Below are 15203 nucleotides of genomic sequence, written 5' to 3' on the forward strand. Positions count from 1 at the left end.
TACTTAGAATTATTTATATGCTACAATATATACATAATATACAATATATATACTACAAGAAAATATATTTATAAGATACAATATATACATAAGATACAATATATATACTACAAGAAAATATATAAGAGAATATATATACATAAGATACAATATAATATACTACAAGAAAATATATTATGCTACAATATATACATAATATACAATATATATACTACAAGAAAATATATAAGAGAATATATATACATAAGATACAATATAATATACTACAAGAAAATATATTATGCTACAATATATACATAATATACAATATATATACTACAAGAAAATATATTTATAAGCTACAATATATACATAAGATACAATATATATACTACAAGAAAATATATAAGAGAATATATATACATAAGATACAATATAATATACTACAAGCAAATATATAAGAGAATATATATACATAAGATACAATATAATATACTACAAGCAAATATATTATGCTACAATATATACATAATATACAATATATATACTACAAGAAAATATATTTATAAGCTACAATATATACATAAGATACAATATATATACTACAAGAAAATATATAAGAGAATATATATACATAAGATACAATATAATATACTACAAGAAAATATATTATGCTACAATATATACATAAGATACAATATATATACTACAAGAAAATATATTATGCGAATATATATACATAAGATACAATATATATACTACAAGAAAATATATAAGAGAATATATATACATAAGATACAATATAATATACTACAAGAAAATATATTATGCTACAATATATACATAATATACAATATATATACTACAAGAAAATATATTTATAAGCTACAATATATACATAAGATACAATATATATACTACAAGAAAATATATAAGAGAATATATATACATAAGATACAATATAATATACTTCAAGAAGTGATATTTATGCATGACAATTTAGTGTTTTACTATTGTTTTGTTATTTTCTTTTTCGTCAAGCACTTTAATAATTAGATATACATATATACTACATATTAATATAGCCATGATACTACAAGAAATTGTCTTAAAAAAAAAAAAAAAAAAACCCGCTAGGCCCGCGAAGCCCACGAGCCCGGCCCGTTAAGCACAGGACCATGTGGGCTTAGGCCCGTCACGGGCCGGTTCCACCCATTAGGCCCACGAAGACCGGGACCGCCAGGCCCGGGACCGCCAGAGCCCGGGACCACGAAGCCCGGGACCGCGAGGCCCGGCCCGTTAGGCCCACTAAGGCCCGGGCCCGGGACAAAATACAGCATTATCCGTAACTATGATACTCTAATGCTTCAATCAGAAAAGAAATCGGAGCTCATTTGTTCAATATGATATCATTTATGCTTGAAGAAACGACGTCGAAACATAAGAAAAACGAGCACAACACAACCCAAACCTATCCGAAACTCACCTGACGCCCTCGGGACCTCAAACAATAATTCCAACAAGTCATATATCACTATCCTAATTAAGTCGAACCTCCGGAACACCCAAAACAACACCAAAACACCAAATCAACCTCGAATTCAAGCCTAAGAACTTCTAAACTTCCAACTTTCGCCAATTCAAGCCTAATTCTACTACGGATCTACAAATTATATTCCGGACACACTCCTAAGTTTAAAATTACCCAACAAAGCTAATAGAATAAGAAAAATCCAAATCCAAATTCGTTTACTCATAAGTCAACTCCCGGTTGACTTTTTCTAACTTAGCTTTCCAACTAAGAGACTAAGTGTTCATTTCACTCCAAAACTACTCCGAACCCAAACTTACCAACTCGATACAACTCAACACAACTGAACAACACATAAATAAGCGTAGGTGGGGGAAATGGGGCTATAACTCTCAGAACGAACGACAGGGTCGTTACAAATTTCCATTTTCATTTGTCATTTTCACTATCAACAACAGAACGGTTCAATTAATGGCAAAAAATAAAACAATAAACAGTATTGTAATTAATAATAAACAGTACATTTAATAAACAAAAATTGAAGTTTCTTTAATATATTTTTTCACAAAAAAATGATGAAGTTTTTATTTTCTTCAAATCGTTTCTGAATTTTAATACTCCGATGAAGTTTTTATATCTTCAAATCAGAAATAGAAAAAGTCAGAAGGAGTAGAAAATCACAAAGGTTTTAATCTCCAAAAATAGAATACAGTTACAATATAAATATAATTTCCTTAAGATTGTTATTAATCTATATTACTATAATATAATATTACGAAACAATAAATTTTTGTAACATAAAACAAAAACAAGAAAAACAGAAATAAGGCCGAAACTGGAGATTGTTAAAAACTAGAATTAGAAAATAAATTTCGGAATAAAATCGAGCCCACTGAATGCACAATATATCCTTAAGGAAATTATTTCCCTCAAGTACCCGAGGTGTTGTAATATTATCCTTCCAAGATAGAGTGATTTAATTCACCAAAGTATTGGTATCAAAAACACTGATGAACAGCGAACCACTTAATTGCTATAAATTCCACTGGAATTTATTTGTGTAGAAGAAGGAGAAGAAGTTCAGAAAATTTCGTAAGAAAAAATTCTTGGATCAAGTTATATTTATAGCCATTTTGTGGCATTGTTTCTGAAAAATTTGCAATCTTTTAGAACCAGTCATGACTGTTGGAACGTGTGGGAATGTTTTTGCAAAAAGAATTTAAATAATCCAGGAAAGAAACGAACTGGATCGCTTCGTGCAGATCCTGGGTTATTCCGGGTTGACTTTACGATAATTAATGAAATAATTGAAAAAATTTTTATCCAAAAAGATTAATCGATCAATGACCAAATCCGAAGCCGAAACCGAAGCCGAGCGGGCGACGATAACGGCGCAAGGCTTACCTTCTTTCCAACCCATTTAACACTAAGGGAAGTGCTTTATCAATATAAGCACATTCCATTTTCTTTACATCACCAATGAGGGACAATTGTTCTTTCCAAAGCATAAGGGAGCTTGTTTTTCCTTCACATTTCTTCCCTATATTTCCCATTCACCAACCTTTAATCCCAACAAATCTACCATATGTCTTCATGCATGAAAAACTAGGTACACTTGTTAATATTAAAGCCAAGTGAACTAATATATTTGGACAAGTTTTAAAAAGACTCTCCACACTTATCATACATATAGCCTCCCTAATTGCCTATAAATAGGTTGTGGATTAGCCATCGTCCTCACTCAATTCTCTACTAAGAATTCATCTTGCTTCTTCCTTCTTTATAGTTAGCTAATCATTACTTTCTTCTTACAATCATTACCTATTGTTAATAATTCTTCTCTCCAATCTTTGAAACTTGTCGGATTTATTATTTAATTTTGTTGATTCCTATATCCTCTAAAATTGAGATAGACTTGTTTAATCTTGGGAAAATATTTCACATTGCTGAAATAGTTTCTTAGAATAATGCCCAGCATGACTCAATCCAATCCGTGTATCTATATCCGCTCACAAATATTATTGCAGTATTATCCTTATTTCCCCGTGTCATTTTCCTACACAAATAGTGAAGGCTCGAGAGAACGAGCTTGTAACGACTCGGCCGGTCATTTCATGAGTTATCGCTCCATTTTCCCTATTTCTGCTTCTTATTGCCTTGTTCAGCTGTATTTTGTGTTACCGAGTTGGTTGGTTCGGGTTTGGAGAGGTTTTGGTAAGGTTTGAGACACTTAGTCTCTCTTGAGGAAACTTAAGTTAGAAAAGTCAATCGGACATTGACTTATGTGTTAAAGGGCTCGGATGTGAGTTCTGATGGTTCGGATAGTTTCGGGAGTAATTTGGGACTTAAGAGCATGATCAGAATGTATTTTGGATGTCCGAAGTGGATTTAGGCTTGAATTAGAGAAATTGGAATTTTAACATTTTCCGGTTGATAAGTGAGATTTTGATATAGGGGTCAGAATGGAATTCCGGAAGTTGTAGTAGGTCCGTTGTGTCATTTGGGATGTGTGTGCAAAATTTCAGGTCATTCGGACGTGGTTTGATAGACGTTTTGATCGAAAGCGGAATTTAGAAGATTTTGGAATTCTTAGGCTTGAATCCGATGCGAATTTGGTGTTTTGATGTTGTTTTGAGCGTTCCGAAGGTTGGAACAATTTTGAATGATGTTATGGGATATGTTGGCATGTTTGGTTGAGGTCCCGAGGGCCTCGAGTGAGTTTCAGGTGGTCTAACGGACTATTTCATGTTGTGGAAAGTTGCAGAAACTATTGTGTGTGTGTTGCAGACAAATGGCATTTGCGTTTGCGAGTAGGCCCTCGCGTTCGCGAGGGTTAGCAGGTGAGGCTGAGGATTTGGCCTTCGCATTCACGAAGGAGGTCCCGCATTTGCAAAGGGCTGGGGTCTTTGAGCATCGCGTCCGCGAGGTATCAGACACGTTCGCGATCGTTTGAGCTGTGGAGTCATCGCGTTCGCGATGGAGTGGTCGCATTCGCGTAAGAGGAATTTGTGGTCAACATCAGGTTGTGCTTCGTGAACGCGAGGCTTTGACCGCGTTCGCGAAGAAGGTTTTGAATGCCTAAGCAGAATGTTTAAATAGCCATTGTCCGTGATTTTGAGGCTAACTTTCACTATTTTTGAGCGATTTTGGAGCTTTTTGAGAATAATTGAAGAGGGAATCAAAGGGAAACACTTGGAGGTAAGATTTATGGACTTAATACTCGATTCTAATGAGAATTCTACCTAATTAATCATGGATTTTAAGCCTAATATATAAGAACTAGGGCTTGTAATTGGAAACCTAAAATTAGGGATTTGAGGGATCATTTGTGGTTGGATTTTGGTGATGTTGATATGGATGAATTCGGGGAGTGATAAAGAGTCTATTGATTTAATTTTGTCGGAATCCGGGACGTGGACCCGGGGGTCGGGTTTGGCCAATTTCGGGATTTGTATTATAAATTGATTTCTTTCGAGTGGGCTTTGTTCCCTTAGCATATTTTGATGGTTTTGCACTGATTTTTGTTAGATTTGGAGCATCCGGAGGCCGATTTGAGAGGCAAAGGCATCGCGGGTTAGAGCTGGACCAGATTGAGGTGAGTAATGATTGTAAATGTTGTCCTGAGGGTATAAAACCCCGAATTTCACATTGTTGTGCTATATTGAGGTGACACACATGCTAGATGACGAGCGTGGGGTCGTGCACCGTTGGGGATTGTGACTTAGTCCATCCCGAATGACTGTTTTACCGCGTATTTGATTGAAAATTATTTGTTATCATCATGTTTTGGGTTGAATGCCATATTTGGGCCTCGTGCCAACTATTTGGACCCTTAGGGGATTTTTTCTGCTATTTCCTCACTGTTTTAATTTTAATATCTGTACTCAGTCATGCTATATTATATCATTTCCAAAACTCAGCCATGTTTACTTTGTTTTAACACATTAAATGATATTTTGGGCTGAGCATCATGTTTTAGTGTTGCCCGAGTGTCTTATGAGATTCTGACTGAGTAAGGCCGAGGGCCTGTGTTGTGAGGATACTTTTGGGTCGGGCTGCACGCCGCGGCAGTGATACACTGATTTATGATTATGAGGCCGAGGGCCTGAGATTGTACACTACAAGGTGGCTTGAAATGAGGCCGAGAGCCTCTATGTCACGAGATGGCTTGATATTACGCTTTGGCCATAAGGGGGCCCTCCCGAAGTTTGTACACTCCCAGTGAGCGCGGGTACCCATTGTGATATGAGATATAGCCCGAGGGGCGATTTTTATGTGTTTATCTCTTCTAGTTGCCTATAATTTACTTGTTTGACTATTAAAAAGGTGTTTTAAAGAAGCTTATTCTGAATTAAGGTGTTTTTATAAGATTTCACTATTTTTTTTACCTTTCATTGGTTTTACACTGCTTTTTTATAGCATGTTGTTGTGTTTTTACGTGATTTCTTATCGCTCAGTCTTCCTTTATTATTATTACTCATTGAGTTAGAGTACTCACATTACTCCGTGCACTCTTGTGTGCAGATACTGGAGCCTTAGGTCCCGCTAGTGAGTGCTGATTGCTTCCAGCTCAGGCTGTACGGAGTTTACTAGGTAGCTGCTCGGTGTTCGTAGCCCAGTGTTTCACCTATCTTATTGTACCTTGTTTTAGTTCTGTAATAGACTATGTAGACTCTTCCTGCTTTTAATCGGTTATTAGATGCTCATGACTGGTGACACCTCGATATCGGCTGTGTCTATTCCGCAAATTGTACTGTCTCACGGTTTATTTGGGCTTTAATCATGTTAAAGACTTAAACTGCATTATTTTAACTACTTAAAATGAATTGGGTATGTGTCGGTTGGCCTTGTTTTCAAGAGAGGCGCCATCACGACCGGGTCTGGGTTTAGGGTTGTGACAAGTTGGTATCAAAGCCTAGGTTACATAAGTCTCACGAGTCATGAGCAGGTTTAGTAGAGTCTCGCGGATCTGTATGGAGACGTCTGTATTTATCCTCGAGAGGCTGCAGAACCTTTAGAAAAGACTTCATATTCTTGAAATTCTTGTCGTGCGAATCTGTTAATCCGAGTAATAAACTTCTATTATTTTATTCTCTCACAGATAGTGAGGACACGCACTACCGATCAGGATGGATGACCACTAGTACCACCAGTTGTGGCCACTAAAGGCCTAGGACGCGGTCATGGTTGCAGTAGAGTCAGGGGTGTATCCCACACAGCAGCTAGGGCAGCACTTGTAGATCCGCCAGCTGCCCCAATTCAGGATCAAGTCCCAGTTGTGGACGCTTTAGCAGCACCAACTCAGGCACTAACTGTGCCCATTGTGATTTCGGGTCTTCAGGAGGCCTTGGTTCAGATTCTATCAGTATGCACTGGCCTAGCTCAGGCGGTCTCAGTTATTATGGCCGTAGCTACTTCTCAGGTTGGGGGAGACACTCAGACTCTCGCCGCTCGTACACCTGAGCAGGTCGTGCAGGGACTTTAGACACCGAGGGCACATCCAGCCCAACCGGTTGTAGCTGCTCAGGACTATGTAGCTCCTGCCATGCCAAAGGACGAGTAGCGCAGGTTGGAAAGGTTTGGTAGACTTCAGCCTCCGACTTTCAGTGGCGCAGAGGGCGAGGATGCCTATGGTTTCTTGGATAAGTGTCAGAGAATTCTTCGCACAGTGGGTATTCTGGAGACTAGTAGGGTCACTTTCACTACTTTTCAGTTTTCTAGAGCCGCCTTCACTTGGTGGGAGGCTTTTGAGAGGCATAGGCTTGTTGGTGCAACACCCCTTACCTGGCAACAGTTCTCCGTTCTTTTTTTTGGAGAAGTATGTGCCACAGTCTCGTAGAGAGGAGCTGCTCAGGCAGTTCGAGTGGTTGCATCAGGGAGAGATGACTGTGACGCAGTATGAGATGAGGTTCTCAGAGTTAGCTCGTCATGCTATTTGGTTGGTTCCGATAGATAGAGAGAGGATTAGGAGGTTTGTGGATGGTCTCACTTATCAGGTTCGTATTCTCATGACCAGGGAAAGGGTGTATGGTTCTACTTTTGAGGAGGTTGTAGACATTTCTCTTGAGATTGAGTCAGTTCGTCGCCAGGATCGAGATAAGAGGGAGGCCAAGAGTCCTAGAGGATTTGGTAGTTATGGTGGTGCTCCTTCGAGAGGTCAGTTTTGGCATGGCAGAGGCCGTCCATTTAGGCATGCTCAGCCAGCTCGCCCAGGTTATCGTGGGGCGTCGTCGGGTCATGGTTCTCACAGTTCTCATTAGGGCCAATCATCACTCAATGCCCTTCTAGCTCAGAGTTTGTCTCGTGCTCCATCGGTTCAGGGCCCTTCGATGCCAGGTGCATCTGCTAGTCATTCTAGTGCTAGGGTTTCCCTTCAGTCCCCGTCTCCAGCACCCGGGAGTTGCTATGAGTGTGGAGAGATGGGTCATATGTGGAGGCAGTGTCCTCGTCGTATTTTGGGTTCATCTCAGTAGAGGAGTCAACCATCGACTTCAGCACCAGTTACTTCACCACCACCAACCCAGCTAACTAAGGGTGAAGGTCAGTCAGCTAGGGGTCGCCTTAGAGGGGGAGGTCGATCAGGTGGCGGTCAGGCCCGTTTCTATGCACTTCCAGCTAGGCTCGATGCTATTGCTTCCGATGTTGTTATTATAGATATTGTCTCAGTCTGCCACAGAGATGCTTCTATATTATTTGATCCCGGTTCCACTTATTCTTATGTGTCATCATACTTTGCTCGTTATTTGGATTCGCCCTATGAGTCTCTTTTTTCACCTGTTCATGTATCTACTCCAATGGGCGATACTGTTGTTGTAGACCATGTGTACCGGTTGTGTGTGGTGACTATTCGGGGTCTGGAGACCTGAGTGGATATTTTGTTGTTATGTATGGTAGATTTCGATGTTATATTAGGCATGGATTGACTATCTCCGTGTCGTGCTATTTTGGATTGTCATGCTAAGATAGTGATATTGGCTATGCCGAGTGTGCCACGGATATGCTGGCGAGGTTCGACTGATTATGTTACCAGTAGGGTAATTTCATTCTTGAAGGCCCAGCGTATGGTTGGGAAGGGTTGTCTTTCGTATCTAGCCTTTGTGAGGAATGTCGGTGTAGAAACTTCCAGTATTGATTCTGTTTCGTTTGTGAGGCATTTTCCCGATGTGTTTCCTACAGATCTGCCGGCCATGCCACCAGACAGGGATATTGATTTTGGTATTGATTTGGTGCTGGTCACTCAACCCATTTCTATTCTGCTGTATCGTATGGTACCAACGAAATAAAAGGAGTTAAAGGAGCAGCTTCAAAAACTTCTGGATAAGGGGTTCATTCGGCCTAGAGTGTCGCCTTGGGGTATGCCGGTTCTATTTGTGAAGAAGAAGGATGGCACTATGAGGATGTGCATTGATTATAGGCAGTTGAACAAAGTAACAGTTAAGAACAAGTATCCTTTGCCTCACATTGATGATTTATTCGACCAGCTTTAGGGAGCGAGAGTGTTCTCCAAGATTGATCTCCGTTCAGGTTATCACCAGTTAAAGATCAGGGATTCAGATATTCTTAATATGACTTTCAGGACCCCACATGGTCATTATGAGTTCTTAGTGATGTCTTTTGGGCCGACCAATGCCCCAATAACGTTCATGCATTTGATAAACAACGTGTTTCAGCCTTATCTCGACTCGTTCGTCATAGTTTTCATTGATGATATTCTGGTGTATTTGCATAGTCAGGAGGAGCATGTGGAGCATTCTATTGAGGGAGGAGAAACTTTATGCAAAATTCTGCAAGTGTGAGTTTTGGCTCAGTTTAGTGGCTTTCTTGGGGCACGTGGTGTCCAATGAGGGTATTCAGGTTGATCTGAAGAAGATAGAGGCGGTTTAGAGTTGGCTCAGATCGTCCTCAGCCATAGAGATTCGCAGCTTTCTTGGTTTGGCGAGTTATTACTGCCAGTTTATTCAGGGATTTTCATCTATCGCATCGCCCTTGACCGAGTTGACTCAGAAAGGAGCTTCATTTGTATGGTTGGATGAGTGTGAGGAGAGCTTTCAGAAGCTCAAAACAGCCTTGACCACGGCTCTAGTGTTAGTTTTGCCATCAGCTTCAGGTTCATATACCGCGTATTGTGATGTTTCAAGAGTTGGTATTGGGTGTGTATTGATATAGGAGGGTAGAGTTATTGCGTATGCTTCTCGTCAGTTGAAGCCCCATGAGAGGAACTACCCTGTTCATGATTTGGAGTTGGCTACCATTGTTCACGCGTTGAAGATTTGGAGGCATTATTTGTATGGTGTGTTTTGTGAGGTATTTGCTGATCATCGTAGCCTCTAGCACTTGTTCAAGCAGAAGGACCTCAATTTGAGGTAGCGGAGATGGTTGGAGTTGCTAAAGGATTATGATATTACTATATTGTACCATCCAAGGAAGGCCAATATGGTGGCCGATGCTTTGAGTCAGAAGGCGGTGAGTTTGGGGAGTTTGGTATATATTCTAGTTGGGGAAAGACCTCTTGCAGTTGTTGTTCAGGCATTGGTCAATCAGTTCATGAGGTTAGATATTTCAGATCCCAATCGGGTATTGGCTTGCGTGATTTATCGGTCTTCCTTATATGACCGCATCAGAGAGCGCCAGTATGATGATCCTTATTTGCTTGTCCTTAAGAATAGAGTTTAGCACAATGATGCCAGAGATGTGACTATTGGTGATGATGGGGTGTTGAGGATGCAGGGCCGGATATGTGTTCCCAATGTAGATGGGCTTCGGGAGTTTATTCTGGAGGAGGGCCATAGCTCGCGGTATTCCATTCATTCGGGTGCCGCGAAGATGTATTAGGATCTGAGACAACAATATTGGTGGAGGAGAATGAAGAAGGACATTGTGGGATTTATAGCTCGGTGTCTCAATTGTCAACAAGTGAAATATGAGCATCAGAGACCGGGTGAATTGCTTCAACGGATGTATATTCCAGAGTGGAAGTTGGAGCAGATCACCATGGACTTTGTAGTTGGGCTCCCACAGACCTTGAAGAAGTTCGATTCTATTTGGGTGATTATGGATCGGCTGACCAAGTCTGCGCACTTCATTCCTATGTGTACTACTTATTCTTTAGAGCGATTGGCAGAGATCTATATCCGAGAGATTGTTTGTTTGGATGGAGTCCCAGTTTCCATCATTTTAGATAGGGACACTCAGTTTACTTCGCAGTTTTAGAGGTCTGTGCAGCGAGAGTTGGGTACTCAGGTTGAGTTGATCACAGCTTTTCACCCTCAGACTGCACACTATTCAGATATTAGAGGACATGTTGCGTGTTTATGTCATTGATTTCGGAGGGTCATGGGATCAGTTTCTACCGCTCACAGAGTTTGCTTATAATAACAGCTACGAGTTGAGTATTCAGATGGCTCCATATGAGGCTTTGTATGGTAGGCGGTGTAGATCTCCAATCGGTTGGTTTGAGCCGGGTGAGGCTAGGCTATTGGGGACAGACTTGGTGCAGGATGCTTTAGAAAAGATGAAGGTGATTCAGGAGAGGCTTCATACAGCCAATCGAGACAAAAGAGTTATGCTGACAAGAAGGTTCGGGATATGTCCTACATGGTTGGTGAGAAGGTTCGGTTGAAGGTTTCACCCATGAAGGGTGTTATGAGATTTTAGAAGAAGGGTAAATTGAGTCCTCAGTTTATTGGGCCTTTTGAGGTGCTTCAGAGGATTGGGGAGGTGGCTTATGAGCTTGCTTTGCCACCCAGCTTGTCGAGTGTGCACCCGGTATTTTATGTTTCTATGCTCCGGAAGTATATTGGGGATCTGTCTCATGTTCTGGATTTCAGCATGGTTCAGTTAGATGGTGATTTGATTTATGATGTGGAGCCAGTAGCTATTTTGGAGCGTTAGGTTTGAAAGTTGAGATCAAATGATATAGCTTCAGTGAAAGTGCAGTGGAGAGGTTGGCCCGTGGAGGAGGCTACCTGGGAGACCGAGCAGGAGATGCAGAGAAGGTATCCTCACCTGTTTGAGGCTTCAGGTATGTTTCTTGACTCATTCGAGGACGAACGTTTGTTTAAGAGGGGGATGATGTAACTACCCGACTGGTCGTTTCATGAGTTAACGCTTCGTTTCCTCCATTTCTGCTTCTTATTGCCTTGTTCAGATGTATTTTGTGTTACTAGGTTGGTTGGTTCGGGTTCGGAGTAGTTTTGGTAAGGTTTGAGACACTTAGTCTCTTTTGAGGAAGCTTAAGTTAGAAAAGTCAACTAGACATTGACTTATGTGTTAAAGGGCTCGGATGTGAGTTCCGATGGTTCGGATATCTTCGGAAGGTAATTTGAGACTTAAGAGCGTGATCGGAATGTGTTTTGGAGGTCCGGAGTGGATTTAGGCTTGAATTGGCGAAATTAGAATTTTGGCATTTTCCGGTTGATAGGTGAGATTTTGATATAGGGGTCGGAATGGAATTCCTGAAGTTGCAGTAGGTCTGTTGTGTCATTTGGGATGTGTGTGCAAAATTTCAGGCCATTCGCACGTGTTTTGATAGACTTTTTTTTATCAAAAGCGGAATTTAGAAGATTTTTGAATTCTTAGGCTTGAATCCGATGCGAATTTGGTGTTTTGATGTTGTTTTGAGCGTTCCGAAGGTTGGAACAAGTATGAATGATGTTATGGGATATGTTGACATGTTTGGTTGAGGTCCCGAGGGCCTCGAGTGAGTTTTGAGTGGTCTAACGGACTATTTCTTGTTGTGGAAAGTTGCAGAAACTGCTGTGTGTGTTGCTGACAAATGACCTTCACGTTCATGAGTAGGCCCTCGCGTTCGCGAAGGGTTAACAGGTGAGGCTGAGGATTTGTCCTTCACGTTCACGAAGGAGGTCCCATGTTCACGAAGGGCTGGGATCTTTGAGCATTGCGTTCACGAGGTATCAGACGCGTTCGCGATGGTTTGAGCTGTGGAGTCATCGCGTTCGCGGGGGAGTGGTCGCGTTCGCGTAAGAGGAATTTGTGGTCAATGTCAGGTTGTGCTTCGCGAACGCTAGGCTTTGACCGTGTTCGCGAAGAAGGTTTTGAATGCCTGGGCATAATGTTTAAATAGCCATTGTCCGCAATTTTGGGGCTAACTTTCACCATTTTTAGCGATTTTGGAGCTTTTTGAGAAAAATTGAAGAGGGTATCAAAGGGAAACACTTGGAGGTAAGATTTATGGACTTAATACTCGATTCTAATGTGAATTCTACCTAATTAATCATGGAATTTAAGCCTAATATTGAAGAACTAGGGCTTGGAATTAGAAACCTAAAATTAGAGATTTGAGGGATCATTTGTGGTTGGATTTTGGTGATGTTGATATGAATGAACTCGGGGAGTGATAAGGAGTCTATTGATATAATTTTTGTCGGAATCCAAGACGCGGGCCCGGGGGTCGGGTTTGGCCAATTTCGGAATTTGTGTTGTAAATTGATTTCTTTCGAGTGAGCTTTGTTCCTTTAGAATATTTTGATGGTTTTGCACTGATTTTGGTTAGAATTGGAGCATCTGGAGGCCGATTCGAGAGGCAAAAACATCGCGGGCTAGAGTTGGACGGGATTGAGGTGAGTAATAATTGTAAATGTTGTCCTGAGGGTATGAAACACCGGATTTCACATTGTTGTGCCATATTAAGGTGATGCACACGCTAGATGACGAACGTGGGGTCGTTCACCGTTGGGGATTGTGACTTAGTCCATCCCGAATGACTGTTTTACCGCGTATTTGATTGAAAACTGTTTGTTATAATCATGTTTTGGGCTGAATGTCATATTTGGGCCTCGTGCCAACTATTTGGACCCTTAGGAATTTTTTTACTGCTATTTCCTCACTGTTTTAATTTTAATATCTGTACTCAGTCATGCTATATTATATCATTTCCAAAACTCAGCCATGTTTACTTTGTTTTAACACATTAAATGATATTTTGGGCTGAGCATCATGTTTTAGTGTTGCCCGAGTGTCTTATGAGATTCTGACTGAGTAAGGCCGAGGGCCTGTGTTGTGAGGATACTTTTGGGTCGGGCTGCACGCCGCGGCAGTGATACACTGATTTATGATTATGAGGCCGAGGGCCTGAGATTGTACACTACAAGGTGGCTTGAAATGAGGCCGAGAGCCTCTATGTCACGAGATGGCTTGATATTACGCTTTGGCCATAAGGGGGCCCTCCCGAAGTTTGTACACTCCCAGTGAGCGCGGGTACCCACTGTGATATGAGATATAGCCCGAGGGGCTGATTCTGTTGGTATTGTGCCCGAGGGGCGATTTTTATGTGTTTATCTCTTCTAGTTGCCTGTCATTTACTTGTTTAACTATTAAAAAGGCGTTTTAAAGAAGGTTATTCTGAACTAAGGTGTTTTAATAAGATTTCACCGTTTCTTTGCCTTTCATTAGTTTTACACTGCTTCTTTATAGCATGTTGTTGTGTTTTTACGCGATTTTTTATTGCTCAGTCTTCATTTATTATTATTACTCACTGAGTCGGAGTACTCACATTACTCCGTGCACTCCTGTGTGTAGATACAGCAGCCTCAGGTCCCGCTAGCGAGTGTTGATTGCTTCTAGCTCAGGCGGTACGGAGTTCACTAGGTAGCTGCTCGGCGTTCGCAACCCAGTGTTTTCCCCTATCTTCTTTTTCCTTGTTTTAGTTCTGTAATAGACTATGTAGACTCTTCCTACTTTTATCGGTTATTAGATACTCATGACTGGTGACATCCCGATATCGGGCTGTGTCTATTCCGCAAATTGTACTGTCTCACTATTTATTTGGGCTTTAATCATGTTAAAGACTTAAATTGCGTTATTTTAACTACTTAAAATGAATTGGGTGTGTATCGGCTGGCCTTGTCTTCATGAGAAGCGCCATCACAACCGGGTCTGGGTTTAGGGTCGTGGCAGAGCTTGAAGAAGGGGTTACAGTGGAGGAAGAATTTAGAAGAGATCAAAAAATTTCAAAGGTAGATCCATGAATTAGGTATTGAATGCTTGTTTAATGGATAAAGGCATTCTCTCTTGCCAAAAAATTATTAAAGACTTGCCATTTTTATTGAAGCAAAATTTACTTCGTAATTAACTCCCTTATTCTTATTGTTTAATTCGTCGCGTCATTCATAATACAATCAACTTTAGCTTTTACAACACTAAATATTGGGTTTAAAGTTTTGGGTTGCTGAGATGGCCATAGCGATAGGTCTATCAGGTGGTGAAACATTCGAAGATACCGTGGCAATGGTAAAGGTGGTGAAAATGAGAAAGTGACGGTGGAGAAGAAAAAAGAAGATAAAAATTCAAAAGAAAGAGCCCAAAGAAAATTATTTGTCACTAAAATCTCGCTTAATTATAGAATCATAGATTAATAAAAAGATTTAAAATGCTTAGTTGTATAATGTCAAATTAAAGAAAATATATATATAATTTAGTCATTTTAATACTTTTTTCACCTTTCACACGCATGTAAGAGAGCGAATGTATTTTCTTTGTTACATCACCTTTTAGGAGGGATATTAGTTCCAGTTCAAACAAGAATCACATGGAAAGTTAAAGTGTGTAACTGTCTTTTTCAAATAACTACAAGGTGCAAATTATATATTTTTTCTTAAAATTACCTTCCCTATAAAGGAAACGTCATGTGTAGCTCTATTTTCTTAATAACAAATGTCATGACTTTCAATAATTT

This window comes from Nicotiana sylvestris, chromosome 5, assembly GCF_000393655.2.
Source record: "Nicotiana sylvestris chromosome 5, ASM39365v2, whole genome shotgun sequence".
Taxonomy (NCBI): Eukaryota; Viridiplantae; Streptophyta; class Magnoliopsida; order Solanales; family Solanaceae; genus Nicotiana; species Nicotiana sylvestris.